A 17,323-nucleotide genomic window follows, 5' to 3' on the forward strand; every position below is an offset into this window, starting at 1 on the left:
AAAAACTTGATGTGTGGAAAACGATCCAACACAAAACTCACCGGCAAGTGTACCGGGTCGCATCAAGTAATAAAACTCACGGGAGTGAGGTCGATCCCACAAGGATTGAAGGATTGAGCAATTTTAGTTTAGTGGTTGATTTAGTCAAGCGAATCAAGTTTTGGTTGAGTGATTTTGTATCTAACAGTAAGTAAATGACAGAAAATGTAAAGGGGAAAAGAAGAATTGCAGAAATTAAAGAAAACTGAAAGTAAAAGAGCTGAATCTTAAAGAACAAGAAATTAAATGACTGAAACTTAAAGTGCAAGAAATATAAATTGCAGTAACTTAAAGTGCAAGAAATATAAATGGCTTGAATGGAAAAGGGATTTGAGGACTGGGATTTCAGAATTCAAGCAAGGGAAATTAAATTGCAACAATTATCAAAGCAAGAGATGATTTGAGTTCTGTTAGATCTCAAACAGAAAGGGAAATTAAATTGCAGCAGGGGTTCACAGAAGAACCAAAAGGAAGATGGGATCTCAGGACTCCAGAGACTAGATAGAAAAGTCTAGATCTCAATTGCCTTCCCAGATTCAAATTCACAAAGCAATTAACAAGAGATTAAAGAGGAAGCAGTAAAGGAAATTGGATTCAATTCAATTCTGCAGTGAGATAATCAAAGGGATCTTAAATGGAGATTGAGACAGAAATTCCTCAATTCTTCACATCCAAGATTCAAACAAGAAAAGTAAAAATGCTCAAGCAAGAACAAGGAAGAAGAGAGATCAATTCTCCTTCCCAATTCTCTAAAATCTCAGTTCCAAGCTCTCAAAATCAAGTCTAAAGATGTGAAAATTCAAAAATCAAAAGAAGGGTGCAAAAAAGATCCCCTTTACATCAAACTATCTCCTATTTATACACTTTCTATTCTTGGATTTTGGGATTTGGATGGGCTTTTGATTTGGTGAAGAAATAAATTAAGTTGGATTTTTAATCCAATTTTGACCCCATGAGAAAGTGGCTTCCAGGAGGCTGCCCTGCCCTTGTGGAGGGCAGAGCAGGGAATGGTGCGTGCGGCTCATTGCGTGCGTGCTTGGTGTGTGTGATGCATCAGGATGCTGCCCTGCCCATGCGGAAGAAAGGGCAGAGTTGCCATGGTGCGCCAATTTGCTGCCCGTGCGCGCTGCTGCTGCTGGCCGAGACTTCCTTGGTGCGCGCCAATCTTGTGCGCTGGCCATACACCACAAAATGCTGCCCTGCCCTTGTGGAGGGCAGGGCAATGTGCCAAAGGAGAAGTCCCACGTTCGAAACTCGGTGGAGGCACACGCTGCTTCTTTTTCTTTGGTTTTCTTGGCACCAAAGTAATGCTTAATTCCTTGCTTCCTCATGGTGCCGTGTTCGATCCTGGGAGATTGAAAGCAAACCAATTTTTGCTTGTTTTCATTGTGCTTGAGCGCTACTCCTTTCCTCTTTGTCCTTGGGTTCGAAGCCCATAGGAAGCATTATGAAGCAATTCCTTTTGAATTGTTCTTGGATGAAGCCCGATATTGCTCTTGAGGAGGGCAGGGCAGAGTTTTTGCTCCCTTTGGTCCTTGGCATCAAATTGTGCTCCGCCCTTGTTGTGGGCAGGGCAGTGATGCTTTTCAAGGTTTGGCTCAATATGTTTCTCTCCTGGAGGGCAGTGTGCTCTTGTGGAGGGCAATGTTTGCCTCCTCCCTACCATGCGCCACACTTCTTATCTCTTGGCCACACTTCTTAAGCCACGTTTTTTTTCTTTTCTTCCTTTCTTCACCTACAAGAAACCAAAACAACCACTCAAAGTATCTCTAAATTCATAAGGTTTATAATTCATTAAAAATCAATTAATTTTAGCTCAAACCTCATGATTTAGCATCAATTTAATGGTAGTTGCTTGATTTAAAGAAGTTATGCATTTTCATTCCAAATCACTTACTTAGGATGCAAGAAAGTGCATAAAGACTAATAAAACAAGTGAAATTAGCTTGAAAAATGGGTATATGATGACCTGTCATCAGCAACCAATATTTATACTCATCTAATAGGAATCCTGTGAACTCTGAGGCTCCTCAGAAGAAGGGTGTCATGGAAGTAAACACTCTTAATGCTATTCTTTCTTAGAATAAGCTTACGTTTTAGCAAATAAGTCTACTTACTGAACACATGGGTGGCATGCAAGTCTCAGCTATCAACACCCAAAATCCACCTCAAGATGTCTCTTATGACATGACAGGTAACTTTGTACAAAATGATAATTATGATTATGCTCAACCCTTTTCTGAACAGGTCAGTTACATGGAGAATGTTCCTAGAAATCCCAATAATGATCCCTATTCTCAGACCTACAACCAAGGGTGGAGAAATCACTCAAATTTTGGGTGGAGAGACCAACCTCAGAGACCTCAGAAATTCAACAATAATTCTCAGGACGATTTCCAATAGAACAATTACAATAATCGCCAATTTTAATCTCATCAACAACAACCACCTCCACAGGCAAATTCTAAATCCCAAGAAGATTCTAATTAGAAAATGATGTAGAGTTTTGCGCAGGAAACCAGAGCATCGATCAAGAATTTGGAGATTCAGATGGGTCAAATAGCCATCAGAGTTAATGAAATTGATCAGAGGACCACTAATAGCCGTCCTGGTAACACAATTCCAAATCCAAGAGAGGAATGCAAAGCTATCACCTTGATAAGTGGACAAGTGGCAAGTATGGAAACACAAGTTGATGAGGAGCCAGTTGAAAAAGATTGCAAGGTTATTCTACTGAGAAGTGGTAAAGTAGCTGGCTCTGAGACCAAGGTCAAGGAAGAGTTAGTTGAAAAAGAAGCTCCAGAGGAGAAGAAGGAAGAAGTAGAGCACGCCCCTCCAAAGCGTACGAACAACCCATTCCCATACTCTCTTGACACTTATCCTACACTACCAAAGGCTCCTGAGTACAAGCCTAAGATGCCATATCCTCATATACTTCGAAAGGAGATCAAGGACAAGCAATTTTCAAAGTTCTTGGAAGTCTTTAGAAAGTTACAAATCAATATTCCTTTTGCTGAGGTTTAGGAGCAAATGCCTATCAATGTTAAGTTCATGAAGGAGCTTTTGTCAAAGAAGAAGCGTTTAAAGGGAGATGAGACAGTAGTCCTGACTAAGGAATGTAGTGCCATCATTCGGAATAACTTGCCAAGGAAGATGCTGGATCCAGGGAGCTTCCAAATTTCATGCAATATTGGGAGCACAACCTTTGAGAAAGCATTATGTGATATGGGAGCAAGCATCAACTTAATGCCCTTGTCTATGATGAAGAAGCTGCAAATCCAAGAGGCACAACCCACAGGAATAGCATTACAAATGGTAGCCAAATTTATGAAGCCTGCATACGGATTAGTAGAAAATATCTTGGTCAAAGTGGGTAAGTTCTTCCTCCCAGCAGATTTTGTGATTCTTGACACAAAAGAGGATGAGAATGCCTCTATAATTCTAGGAAGGCCATTCCTAGCCACTGGGAGAGCTCTAATTGAAGTAGAAGTGGGTGAATTAGTGCTCAGATTGCATAATGAGCAACTGGTCTTTCATGTCTTCAAAGATATACATCCAACAAGTAAAGAAGAGAGGTGCATGCAGACTGAGCTTATTGATCCAAACCTTCAAAAACCCCCTGATGACGGACAGCAGAGTCTACAGCTCAAACCCCTTTGGTGATAATCAATAAAATTCCTCCTGACATCAAACCTAAGTTTGGTGTTGGGAATGCATCATCCACCAAGGAGGAGGTTCCCAAAAAGTAGAAAGTACCCAGAGGATGGAGAAACAAAAAGATCCCCACTAAAGGTTTCTCCCCAAGAATGAAGGTGGTGTTGACTAGGACCCCAGTATGGATTTATACAGTAAATAGAATCCTCTCTTTGGAGCATATTGAGCTAATTTATGGAGACACAGGAAAGAAGTTCAAATTAAGGGGTGAAGAGCTGAGCCCCTATGATCCTCCTCCTTAGAGGAGCTGACCATCAAGCTAGTAACGGTAAAGAAGCGCTTGTCGAGAGGTAACCCGATAATTTCGTATCATTAGTTATTTTTCATAATAGTAGTTTTCTTACTTATTTTATTTTTATTGAGTTCTTAATAATTTTCTGATCATGCAGCTATTTTAGAACAGGAACTGGATAATAATAATAATTAAAAAAGGAGCACATGACGCGCAAGTGTTGCTAACGCGTACGCGTCATATGCATGTGCGTGAAAAATAAAATTTGATAGGGAGTTAAGTGGGAGTAGCACTGGAAGCATGCTGGAAGCACAAGCCACATCACGCGTACGCGTAACCCACGCGTGCACGTCGTTTGCACTTTTTGCCTTCCATGCGTGCGCGTCAGTGACACGTACGCGTGACCTTGAAATTCGACGTAAATATGTGTTTGGGTAGAGAATTGTGCTGGTTTGGGGCTGGAAGTGTGCTAGACACACAAAATTGACCACGCGTATGCGTCCATGACGCGTGCGTGTCATTTGCACAAATGTTCATCCACGCGTGCGCGTGCATGACGCGCACGCGTGTGCATGACGCGCATGCGTCGTATGAAAATATTGGTGCCCAAGCCATACGAACAGAGAGTTGTGCGTGCGCACAGCTGGCTTCACGCAAATTGCACAAAACCAAGGGCATGCATACGCGTTCCTGACGCTTACGCGTCATTAAGAAAATTCCGCGACCCACACGTATGCGTCGCCTGCGCCGCACAACTACACTAGTTCGCCGCCCAGTTTTACCTTTCTTTCCCCGTCTCGCAATCCTAATTCTCTCTTGTTCTTTTATCCTTTTCTTTTTCTTTCATCATAATATTTGTCACTTTCTATTTTCAGTTCTTCTTTGCTTGAGGACAATCAAACCTTTAAGTTTGGTGTTGACGCTTCGCTTAAGGGTTCTCTGTTTATTCATATGGCACCAAAAGGGAGGTGAATCATCTTCACTGAGGAGCACAACCTGAAGAATAAAGTGACCGCTAGGATAACCAAGGTGGTTGAGTTCCTTTGATTGTTTTTCTCCCTTCTTTTTATATGTTATGTTCTGGCTTTCTGCTATTTTGCTTTGTTTGTTGCATGATCCTTTATTAGTTAGAATCCTAGGACTAGTTTAGTTTTCTCTTAATTGCTTTAATTCTGAAAAGATGTCTCATGTATTACTCACTGAGCTTAAATTCAAATAAAAAATACAGAAGTGATGTATTACATGAGAAATCGAGTTAATTTTAAGAGTAGTCTTTTTTACTTAAATGTGGTGGTATTAATTGTAATTTTGAATGCATGACATGAACAGTGCATATTTAAATTTGAATCAAAGAATGTTGATGTACAAGGAACATAAATTTAGAGAATTATTATGATTTCTCTGAAATTAATGAAAGTTTAATCCTTCAAGCAAAAGACACAGCAAAAGAAAAATAAAAACAAGGTCCAAGGCTCTGGGCATCAATGACTAGGGAGCTCAGACATGATTAAAAGCTCAAAGAGTTGTTTCCCTAGTTACATGCTTGTGGTGTTCCTGTGTCAAGTAATCCTTGAGACAAAACATTTAGAGTCGAGATCAATTGCAGAGTACGCCAAAGGCTTTGAGCACCACTGTCTGGGAGTAACAAAAAAATATAATAATGAAAATATTTAGAACTTAAAGAAAGTTCCCCAGTTAAGTGCTTGTGGTGTTTCTGTGTCAAGTAATCCTTGAGACAAAACATTTAAAGTCACGGCTAGGCTCAAGGTGCAAAGTACCAAACAAAAATTGTTGTGTTCAAGGATTAAATTGAGCTACAAAAGATCAGAGGATTCATAATATTATCCAGATTTTAATTCCAGATGACAGTAACATTCTTCTGATTCAAAGGAGAGTGAGATGCCAAAACTATTCAGGATTGCAGTTGTAAACCCCACTATAAGAAGAGACATGGGCTTAATCGAACTCTCATTCTTATGCAAATTCACATCCTATGCCTATATTAATTTTCGTTACTTGAGGATAAACAACAATTCAAGTTTGGTGTTGTGATGCGTGAGCATCTTTCCCATCTTTTTGTAGTGAATTTGCATCTAATTTGTTGAGTTTAATAAAGAATTAATTATCTTTTAGACAATATGGATATTACTTTGAGTCTTTTCCAATTTTGTTTATTTTAGGTAACATTCGGCTGGATTTAGTGGAGTTTCTGCAGTAGTAGAATCGAAGGAGATGGCAGCAAGGAGCGACGCGTACACGTGACTGACGTGTGCACGTGATTTGGAGCTTTCCATGGCGACGCGTGTGCGTGACTGACGCGTACGCGTGATTTGAAGAATTGCATAGCAACGGGTGCACGTGACCGACACGTCCGCGTGACTTGCGAAAAATACCATCGATGTGTACGCGTGACTGACGCGTACGCGTGACATGCGCCACGTGCAGAAAATGCAGAAAAATGCTGGGGGCAATTTCTGGACTGTTTTGACCCAGTTTTCAGCCCAAAAAACACAGATTAAAAGCTGTAGAATGGACAAAACATGTGGTTCCCACCCATCAACTGAAGACCCGCTGATTATTCTAATTTAAATTCAAATCTTATTTTTAGGAAAAGATATTTTTTTAATTTTAGATAATTAGATTTTAAATTAATTAGGATTAGTTATAAAAAGGGATTCCATTAGTTAACTTATGAGGCCATCAGGTTGCAACTCAGTACATTTACCTGAATCCTTATTTTTTCTCTGAACCATGAGCCACTAAACCTCCATTGTTAAGGTTAGGAGCTCTGTCTATTGTATGAATTGATACTATTATTTCTCTATTTTAATGCATGTTTTGATTTATATTTCAATAATTATTTTCGTTCTTTATTTTATTAATTTGAGTGGAACGGAAGTATGACCCATGTTCTAATTGAGTTCTTGTATAACTTGGAAAAGCTCTTTACTTGAACAACAGCTTGAAAACATATTATCCTGAATTTCTAATTGTTTATATTTAACGGGATACGTGACATATAATCCCATTATTTTTGGATAATTAAGATTCTTGTGGCATATAAACTGGAATTTGATCATCACCCTCTAATTGGAATTAATTGACCAAGGAATTGCCAGTTGATGAATTTTAGAGGAAACTAGAAAGGTTTAAGGAATTAGGGTCTAGTCACACATAGTTTGCCATAAATTAAATCCTACACGATTAAAATAGTTAGTAAGAAAAGTAAATCCGGAAAAATAGATAACTCTAAAACCTTAACTATTTTCTCCATATTTTCTTCCCAATTTATTTACTTGCCTTCCTCCAATATTCTTTATATTGTTTAATGTCTTTTGAACACTCAACCACTATTTTCTGTTTGCCTAACTAAGCCAATTAATCAACCATTGTTGCTTGATCCATCAATCCTCATGGGATCAACCCTCACTCACCTAAGGTATTACTTGGTATGACCCGGTGCTCTTGCTGGTTAGTCTGTGGGTTAATAAAATACCACACCAGAGACACGTGCTTCATTAATAGAATCACGTGCAGGGACCTGTGCGGATGCACAGATGTGTGCGTCCGCATACTTGGCTGAAAATTAACCTGTGCGTATGCACAGGTGCTTGTGCGTATGCACACATAGGAATACTCGCTTGTGCGCACGCACGCAAGGTTCTGCGCACGCACACTTCGCTATGTATGCTTTTTCTTGTTTTCTTCATGTTTTCTCTCTTGTACATGCTTTGTTCCACTTTTGCCCATCCATTCTTGCATTCAAGGCCTGAAATCACTCACAAACCATATCACGGCATTAAATGACATAAAAGTGGGATCAATTTGCTCTATTAAAGCACAAAATTGCATGTTTTCACATTTAGGACCAAATTAGGGATCAAACACTAAAGTACGCTATTTGGGTGCTTAAGTGTGAGTTCATGTACTAGAATCCATTCAAATCAAGGCAAAAATATCTCAGAAGATATGAACTCATCAATTCTCTCACACTTAAACAATAGCATGTCCTCATGCTATGCCAACAAGGAGAATGATCTAAGGGGTAATCAACTTATTAAATGCAACTATCTATATGAATGCAAGTATGTATATACTATATTTTCATCTAACAATCAACAAACAAGTGATGCATGAATGCAATTTTCATGAGGACTTCATACGGTTGTAATGGGGTTAGGGTAAGGTGGGATGGATATGGCCAAGTGGACTAATGCAATTGTATCCTTGATTAATTTAGGTTCCACATCAAGCTATATCAACCATTTCGAAACAAAGATGCAATCCTAACCTTCCATCATTTTCAATTCACTAACACTTGATAAACCACTATTTTATGGTTTATCTTATGTTTAGTTGAGTGGTTTTATCAAATTATTGCCCACTTATAAATATGATTTGGATGATTTTACAATTCCTTCCTAGTGTTATTCTATGGTTGAAAACTTGCTTCCTAAAGTCTTTAATTTGTGTATTTTAATTCTCCCTTATACCATTCAATGCCGTGATCCATGTGTTAAGTATTTCAGGCTTTATAAGGCAGGAATGGCTTAGAGAATGGTGAGAAAGCTTGCAAAAATAGAAGGAACACAAGAAACCAAGGAGATAACCAGCGAGCACCGACGCGGACGCGTGGAGCACGCGTGCGCGCGATATGAAAAAATTTGCAGTGACGCGTGCGCGTGCCTGACGCGTATGCGTGGATTGGAATTTACACAAGGACGCGTGCGCGTGCCTCACGCGTACGCGTGATACGCCAAGACGACCAGCGACGTGCATGCATGACTGACACGTACGCGTGACATGCGCGATCTGCAAAAATAACAGAAAATGCTAGGGGCGATTTTGGGCCGAGTTTTGACCCAATTTTTGGCCCAGAAACACAGAATAGAGCTAGGGAACATGCAGAGACTCAACACACATTCTCATTAGTGTAGTTTTAGGATTTTAGATCTGAATCTAGAGAGAATCACTCTTCCTCTAGGTTTTCTTTACATTCATAGTTTATTAGTTTTATGCTTTTGCTTGGAATTTTGGATATTGAAGAGTGATTACCTCCGTTGAAGTTACTATTGTAGTTTGTTTCCTTATTCTCTTACTCCTTTAGTTGTTTATTAATTCTGCTAAGATAATTATGTTGCATTTTGGATTTATTAATAAAGTTTATTTTTTTTTCCCTTTAGCCAGTTTTCAATCCTTATTCTATTTAATTTATGATGTCTTCTTCTATTATTTCTGTGAGCGTTTTATTCATATCAATGGAGTAAATCCCCAACTTGATGTGGGGGTTGATTAAAAGGAGACACTTGAGTTGGAAGGCTTAAGTGATGGTTAAACTGGAAGTTGTTGGCTAGTTCTGTATTTACTAACGCTAGATCTTCCCAAGGGAGAGGACTAGGATTTGTGAATAAGAGTTAGCTCAATCACTTGACTTTCTTTTATTTCGTAAGGGTTAACTAAGTGAAAACAACTACCTTTTTGATACTACACTTAAGAGATCCCAACAAGGATAGAACTTCCAATTAATCAATCCCCCAGTCAAGGCTTTTTATTTTGAATAATATAAATTCCTTTTTATTTTCCTTGCACTAATTTACAATTGTTTATTTTCTGCCATTCAACTTTCAAAATCTCTCGAAAAACTTCTGATCAATAAAATAGCATTCTCTCTACAACTCGTTGGGAGACGACCTGGGATTCATACTCCCATTATTTTATTTGTAAATTTTGTGACAACTCTTTTAAATTGATACACGGAATCTTCATTGGTTAAGAGCTATACTTGTAATGCTATTTTCTCTATAAACTCTTAATCGGTGAATTTCCTCCACGTCAATTTTTGGCGCCGTTGCCGGGGAGTTGTAATAGTATGCTAATTTATTGGTTGGAATTTATTTGTTTGCATTTTATTTTATTTTGTTTTATTACCATGAGCTCTATGTTTCTTTCGTTGAATGACACATTTACTGCCTGATCCGAGCCTGGCCACTTTTGATCCTGAAATTGAAAGAACTCTTTCACGTATTAGGTGAGCTCGGCGTCAGTTAGCCTTTGAGGGTGGTGAAGTGGTTGTTGCCAATTCACCAATCTTATCAGATAGTGAATTTGAACCACCATTTGAGGAAGAAACAAGCTCTTCTACTACTGATTCGCTTGATCTATGTGCAGGTGACATGGCAGAGCCCAGGAGAATTACTCTCCAGGAAGCTGGAGCCCCAGAATTCACCCTGCAATCGTCTCACGTGCATCACCCAAATCTGGCTTTAGATTTTGAACTGAAGACGTCGCTAATCAACTTCATACCCAAGTTTCATGGCTTACATACTCAGGAGCCTATAAAGCACCTAAGAGATTTCCAGACAGCCTGTTCTTCTGTTAGGCGTCATGCTGCAGATGAGACTACTATTCTGCTGATCGCTTTCCCGTTTTCTCTTAAGAAAAAGGCGAGAGAGTGGTACTACACTCAACCTGAGGCCGTGGTTACCAACTGGGATACGCTTAGGAGAGAATTCCTGGACAAATACTTTCCAGCTGAAGTTATAGACAGGCTGAGGAAAGAGATCTCCTGCATCATCCAGGGAGAATTAAAGACCCTCTACGAATACTGGGAACGTTTCAGGAACCTCTTAGACTCATGTCCCCACCACAAGATTGATGAGATGGTGTTGATAGTAACTTCACACAAGGTATGAAGCCTCAAGATAAAACTACATTAGATGCTACAAATAATGGCTCTCTAAAGAAGTACACGACGGCAACAAAAGTGTGGCAGCTGATTGCCGATCTAGCTGAGTCCACTCAGAATGCCAGACATAGGAATTATCCCAAAGTCGTTGTGGAGGTTTCCTCTAGCAGTGAGACCACTGTTTTCACATAGGCTGTGTGTGAGATGACCAAACTACTACAGCAGATAAATCTGAATCAACAACAATCTCAAACCTCTCACCACAACATTGTCAACAACTGGTTCCTCAGAGAGTATGCGGGATATGTGCTGATTATAATCATTACACTGATGAGTGTCCACAGCTCCAACAAGAGGATAACACCTTGGCAGCTACTCACAATTTCTATGATCGCCCAAACCAAAGCTCCTATTAACAAGGCGACAACTACATCCAAGGTGGGAACTATAACCAAAGTTGTCAAGACAACTCTAACCAAGGCTGGAGAGATAATTCCAACCATGGCTGGAGGGACAACTATAACAGAGGAGGCAGAGACAACCAGGGTATTCAGAGGTGGAATAGTAACAATAACAGACAACAGAACCAGAACCAGCCTTACAAAGTGCCTCACTTAAGGCAATCGATCCCAATCACTTCAGAACAACCAACAGCAGGCCCCTGAAATCACCTACCCCTCTTCTTCTAATAACGAGTTGCTTCATTCCTTTGCACAAGGACAGAAGACCATGAAAAGCACACTTAACGGTCTAACTTCTGCTATACAAGCTCTCGTCTCCCAGATAGGATCATCGAGCACCTCTAATTTTCAACCTGCAAGCTCCAATGGGATTCCTTCTCAACCCTTACCCAACCCCAAGGTTGGCATCAATGCCATCACTTTGAGGTTCGGAACCACACTGCAAGAGAGGAATCAAGAGGAGCCAAGGCCAAAAGAGCACGCCCCAGATGCAGACATGGTTGAAGTAGAGGATGTTGAAGAGGAAGATGAAGTGCAAGACATGGTTGAAGAAGAAGAAACTCAACCAAGGAATGGAGAACCCAAGCAAGCTAAAGCTGGAAGAGATGCCATTCCTATCCCATTTCCACACCTTGCAAGGAAATCCAGAAAATAAATTGAACTTGATCCCAAAATAGTAGAAATCTTCAAAAAGGTTGAGGTAACAGTTCCCCTTTTTGATGTTATTCAACAAGTGCCTAAATATGTGAAGTTTCTAAAGGATTTGTGTATACATAAGGATATGATTAATGAATTAGAAACTATTCCTCTAGGTAGTTCCATATCTGCTTTAATAGGGGATATACCTGAAAAATGTAGTGACTCAGGACCATGTATGGTTAACTGTACCATTGGGGGTGTAATATTTTCTAACTGCATGTATGATTTAGGAGCGTGCGTGAGTATTATGCCTTTGTCCATATATGATGCTTTGAGGCTCCCTCCTTTAAAAAGGTCGGCAGCTCGTTTTATGTTAGCAGATAAAAGCATTATTACAGTGGTTGGAATTGCTGAGGACGTGCAAGTGAGCATTAAGGGGCTCACGTTTTCCATTGACTTCTATATCTTGGAAATGCCCCAAATAACTCAGGAAAACCATCATCCATCCTGGTCGGAAGACCATTCCTGAAGACTTCAAAGTTTAAGTTGGATGCATTCTCAGGAACCTATTCCTTTGAGATAGACGACCGAGCAGTAAGCTTCAATCTGAATGAAGCTATGAAGCACCCTCCGGAAGACCATTCCGTCTTTCAGTGCGACATCATCGATGAAATAGTAGCTGCAGTTCACCAAGAAGAAGTAGAAGAGATACATATGGAGCAAGGTCTAAGTGTGGGGACACCCTCTGAACACAATGAGAACACCTTGCCATCCTCACTAGCTTAAGACGATCTAGTACCAAATCAGGAGCAGAATTTAGAGTTAAAACCCCTTCCACCCCATCTCAAGTATGCTTACCTTGAGAACAATCAAAAGGTCCCAGTTATCATTACAAGGGAACTCACATCCCAACAGGAGGACCAGTTGCTTAGTGTGCTGAGAAGACACAAGAAAGCAATTGGGTGGAGCTTGGCGGATATAGTAGGCATCAGCCCTCAGAATATTTTTAGAAGAGGGAACAAGGCCTGTTCGTCAACCCCAAAGAAGATTAAATCCCACCATCTTAAAAGTTGTCAAGAAGGAAGTGACCAGACTGTTGGAAGTAGATATCATTTACCCCATCTCAGACAGCGAATGGGTCAATCCAGTGCAAGTGGTGCCCAAGAAGTCTGGAGTCACAACAATGAAGAATGAGCAAGGAAAGCTCATAGAAACTAGAGTGCAGAATTCCTGGAGGGTGTGCATTGACTATGATGAGCGGATAATTTATACGCTTTTTGGCATTGTTTTTAGGTAGTTTTTAGTAGGATCTAGCTACTTTTAGGGATGTTTTCATTAGGTTTTATGCTAAATTCACATTTCTGGACTTTACTATGAGTTTGTGTGTTTTTCTGTGATTTCAGGTATTTTCTGGCTAAAATTGAGGGACCTGAACAAAACTCTGATAAGAAGGCTGACAAAGGACTGCTGATGCTGTTGGATTCTGACCTCCCTGCACTCGAAATGGATTTTCTGGAGCTTTAGAACTCCAAATGGCAAACTCTTAACGACGTTAGAAAGAAGACATCCAGAACTTTCCAGAAATATATAATAGTTTATACTTTATTCGAGATTAGATGACGCAAATTGGTGCTCAACGCCTGTTCCATGCTGCATTCTGGAGTCAAACGCCAGAAACACGTCACGAACCAGAGTTAAACGCCAAAAATACGTTACAACTTGGCGTTTAACTCCAAAAGAAGCCTCTGCACGTGTAAAGCTCAAGCTCAACCCAAGCACACACCAAGTGGGCCATAGTAGCTAGTTTTAGTATAAATAGAAATTTTTACTATTGTACTAGTGTCTTTTGACCACATCTTTGGACGCCTAGTCCTTAGACCATGTCCTTCTCCCTATTTTCGAATTCATATCACATTTTTGGGGGCTGGCCATTCGGACATGCTTGGACCACTATCACTTATGTATTTTCAATGGTGGAGTTTCTACACACCATAGATTAAGGGTGTGGAGCTCTGCTGTACCTCGAGTTTTAATGCAATTACTACTATTTTCTATTCAATTCAGTTTATTCCTGTTCTAAGATACTCCTTGCACTTCAACATGATGAATGTAATGATCCGTGACACTCATTATCATTCTCACCTATGAACGCGTGACTGACAATGACTTCTGTTCTACCTTAGACCAAAAGCATATCTCTTGGATTCCTTAATCAGAATCTTCGTGGCATAAGCTAGAATTGATGGAGGTATTCATGAGAATCCGGAAAATCTAAACCTTGTCTGTGGTATTCCGAGTAGTATTCAGGGATTGAATGACTGTGACGAGCTTCAAACTTGCGATTGTTGGGCGTGATGACAAACGCAAAAGAATCAATAGATTCTATTCCAACATGATCGAGAACCGACAGATGATTAGTCGTGCTGTGACAGAGCATTTGGACCATTTTCACTGAGAAGATGGGATGTAGCCATTGACAACGGTGATGCCCTACATACAGCTTGCCATGGAAAGGAGTAAGAAGGATTGAAGGAAGGCAGTAGGAAAGCAGAGATCCAACAGGGACAAAGCATCTCCATACACTTGTTTGAAATTCTCACCAATGATTTACATAAGTATTTCTATCCTTATTTTATATTTTATTTATTATTAATTTTGAAAACCATTATAATCATTTAAATCCGCCTAAATTGAGATTTACAAGATGACCATAGCTTGCTTCATACCAACAATTTCCGTGGGATCGACCCTTACTCACGTAAGGTTTATATATTACTTGGACGACCCAGTGCACTTGTTGGTTAGTTGTGCGAAGTTGTGAAGAAAGTGCTGAGTTAGTAGATGCGCATACCAAGTTGAATGCCATTATTAGAGATCACAATTTCGTGCACCAAGTTTTTGGCGCCGTTGCCGGGGATTGTTCGAGTTTGGACAACTGACGGTTCATCTTGTTGCTCAGATTAGGTAATTTTCTTTTTGTTTTATTTTCAAAAATTTTTCAAAAATTTTTCAAAAAAATTTTCCCTTTTTTTTTTGAAAATTATTCTAAATTTTTAAGAATGAATTTTAGAGTTTCATGGTAACATGTTGAAGCCTGGCTGGCTGTAAATCCATGTCTAAATTCTTTTGGATTGAGGCTTCCACTTGTCAACATAAAGGGCATGTATATAGAGTTGGATGAAGTATCAACTGTTGCATGCCTGATTTATATCCTAAAGCTGGCTAGCTATTAAGCCATGTCCAACTCCTGGATCGGAGCTTTAGGCTAACATTGAAAGATTCCTGGAATTCTTATTAAAAATTTTGAATTTCTTATTTTGTTTTTATTTTTTTATATGTTTTCGAAAAATATAAAATAAAATACAAAAAAATTTATAAAATCATAAAATTCAAAAATATTTTATGTTGCTTGTTTGAGTCTTGAGTCAAATTTTAAGTTTGGTGTCAATTGCATGTTTTAAAAATTTTATGCATTTTTTGAAAATTCATGCATGGTGTTCTTCATGATCTTCAAGTTGTTCTTGATAAGTCTTCTTGTTTGATCTTGATGTTTTCTTGTTTTGTGTCTTTTGTTGTTTTTCATGTGCATTTTTGGATTCATAGTGTCTAAACATTAAAGATTTCTAAGTTTGGTGTCTTGCATGTTTCTTTGCATCAAAATTTTTTCAAAAATATATTCTTGATATTCATCATGATCTTCATAGTGTTCTTGGTGTTCATCTTGACATTCATAGTGTTCTTGCATGCATTCTTTGTTTTGATCCAAAAAGAAAAGAGAAAAACACAAAAATGACGTTTTATTTTTTCTCTCTCATCATTAAAAATTCAAAAATAAAAAAAATATATCTTCTTCTTATTTCTCTCAAAATTTCGAAAATTTGAGTTGACTTAGTCAAAAAATTTTAAAACTTAACAATTTCTTATAAGTCAAATTTTCAATTTTAAAAATCTTATCTTTTCAAAATCTTTTTCAAAAATCAAATCTTTTTCATTTTTCTTTTATATTTTAGAAAATTTTAAAAATTTATTTTCAAAATATTTTTCTTATCTTTATTCATGATTTTCAAAAACTTCACTAACAATTAATGTGATTGATTCAAAAATTTGAAGTTTGTTACTTTCTTGTTAAGAAAGGTTCAATCTTTAAATTCTAGAATCATATCTTTTAGTTTTTTGTTAGTCAAGCAATTAATTTTAATTTTTAAAAAAATTAAATCTTTTTCAACCATATCTTTTTAATCATATCTTTTTATCATATCTTTTTAAAAAATTTGATTTGAAAATATCCCTTCTAACTTCTTATAGTCTTATCTTTTCAAAATTGATTTTCAAATCTTTTTCAACTAATTAATTGACTTTTTGTTTGTTTCTTATCTTTTTCAAAACCACCTAACTACTTTCCCTTCTCTAATTTTCGAAAATTCCTCACCCCTTTTTAAAATTCTTTTTTTAATTAATTGTTTCAAATTTTAATTCTAATTTTATTTCTTCCTTTAATTTTCGAAAATCACTAACTTATTTTTCAAAATTAATTTTCGAAATCTCCTCCCTTTCATCTTCTTCTATTTATTTATTTATTTACTAACACTTCTCTTCATCTCAAGAATCTGAACCTATCTTCACCCTTGTGTTTGGATTCTCACCTTTTCCTTATTCTATTCCCTTTTTCTTCTACTAACATAAAAGAATCTCTTTACTGTGGTAAAGAGGATCCATATTATTATTTTCTGTTCCCTTCTTTTTCATATGAGCAGGAGCAAGGACAAAAATATTCTTGTTAAAGCAGATCCTGAACCTGAAAGGACTCTGAAGAGGAAACTAAGAGAAGCTAAATTACAGCAATCCAAAGACAACCTTAAAGAAATTTTTGAAAAAGAAGAGGAGATGGCAGCTGAAAATAATAATGCAAGGAGGATGCTTGGTGATTACACTACACCTACTTCTAAGTTTGATGGAAGAAGCATCTCAATCCCTACCATTGGAGCAAACAATTTTGAGCTGAAACCTCAATTGGTTGCTCTAATGCAACAGAACTGCAAGTTCCATGAACTTCCATCAGAAGATCCCTACCAGTTTTTAACTGAGTTCTTGCAGATCTGTGAGACTGTTAAGACTAATGGAGTAGTGATAAACAACTATTTTATGATTCATATTGTGTTTAATTGTGTGGTTTTATCAAGTCTTTGCCCACCTATTCATATGATTTGCATGTAATTACAATTCCTTCCTAAAAATACTCTATGATTGAAAACATGCTTCTTTGGCTTTTATTTTCTTTTATTTAATCCTCTCTTATTACCATTAGATGCCTTTATATGTGTGTTAAGTGATTTCAGGAATTACAGGGCAGGAATGGCATAAAGGATGCAAAAGAAGCATGCAAAAATGGAAGGAACACAAAGAATTGAGGAGATAACCAGCGAGAAGTCACACGGTCGCATGGCTAACGCGACCGCGTGAAAAGGAAGAAATCACAGTGACGCGCTCACGTGCCTAACCCAACCGTGCGGATCGGAAGCCGCATGAACGACACGAATGCGTAGACGACGCGCA

Source organism: Arachis stenosperma, chromosome 6 (genome assembly GCF_014773155.1).
Source record: "Arachis stenosperma cultivar V10309 chromosome 6, arast.V10309.gnm1.PFL2, whole genome shotgun sequence".
Classification (NCBI taxonomy): Eukaryota; Viridiplantae; Streptophyta; class Magnoliopsida; order Fabales; family Fabaceae; genus Arachis; species Arachis stenosperma.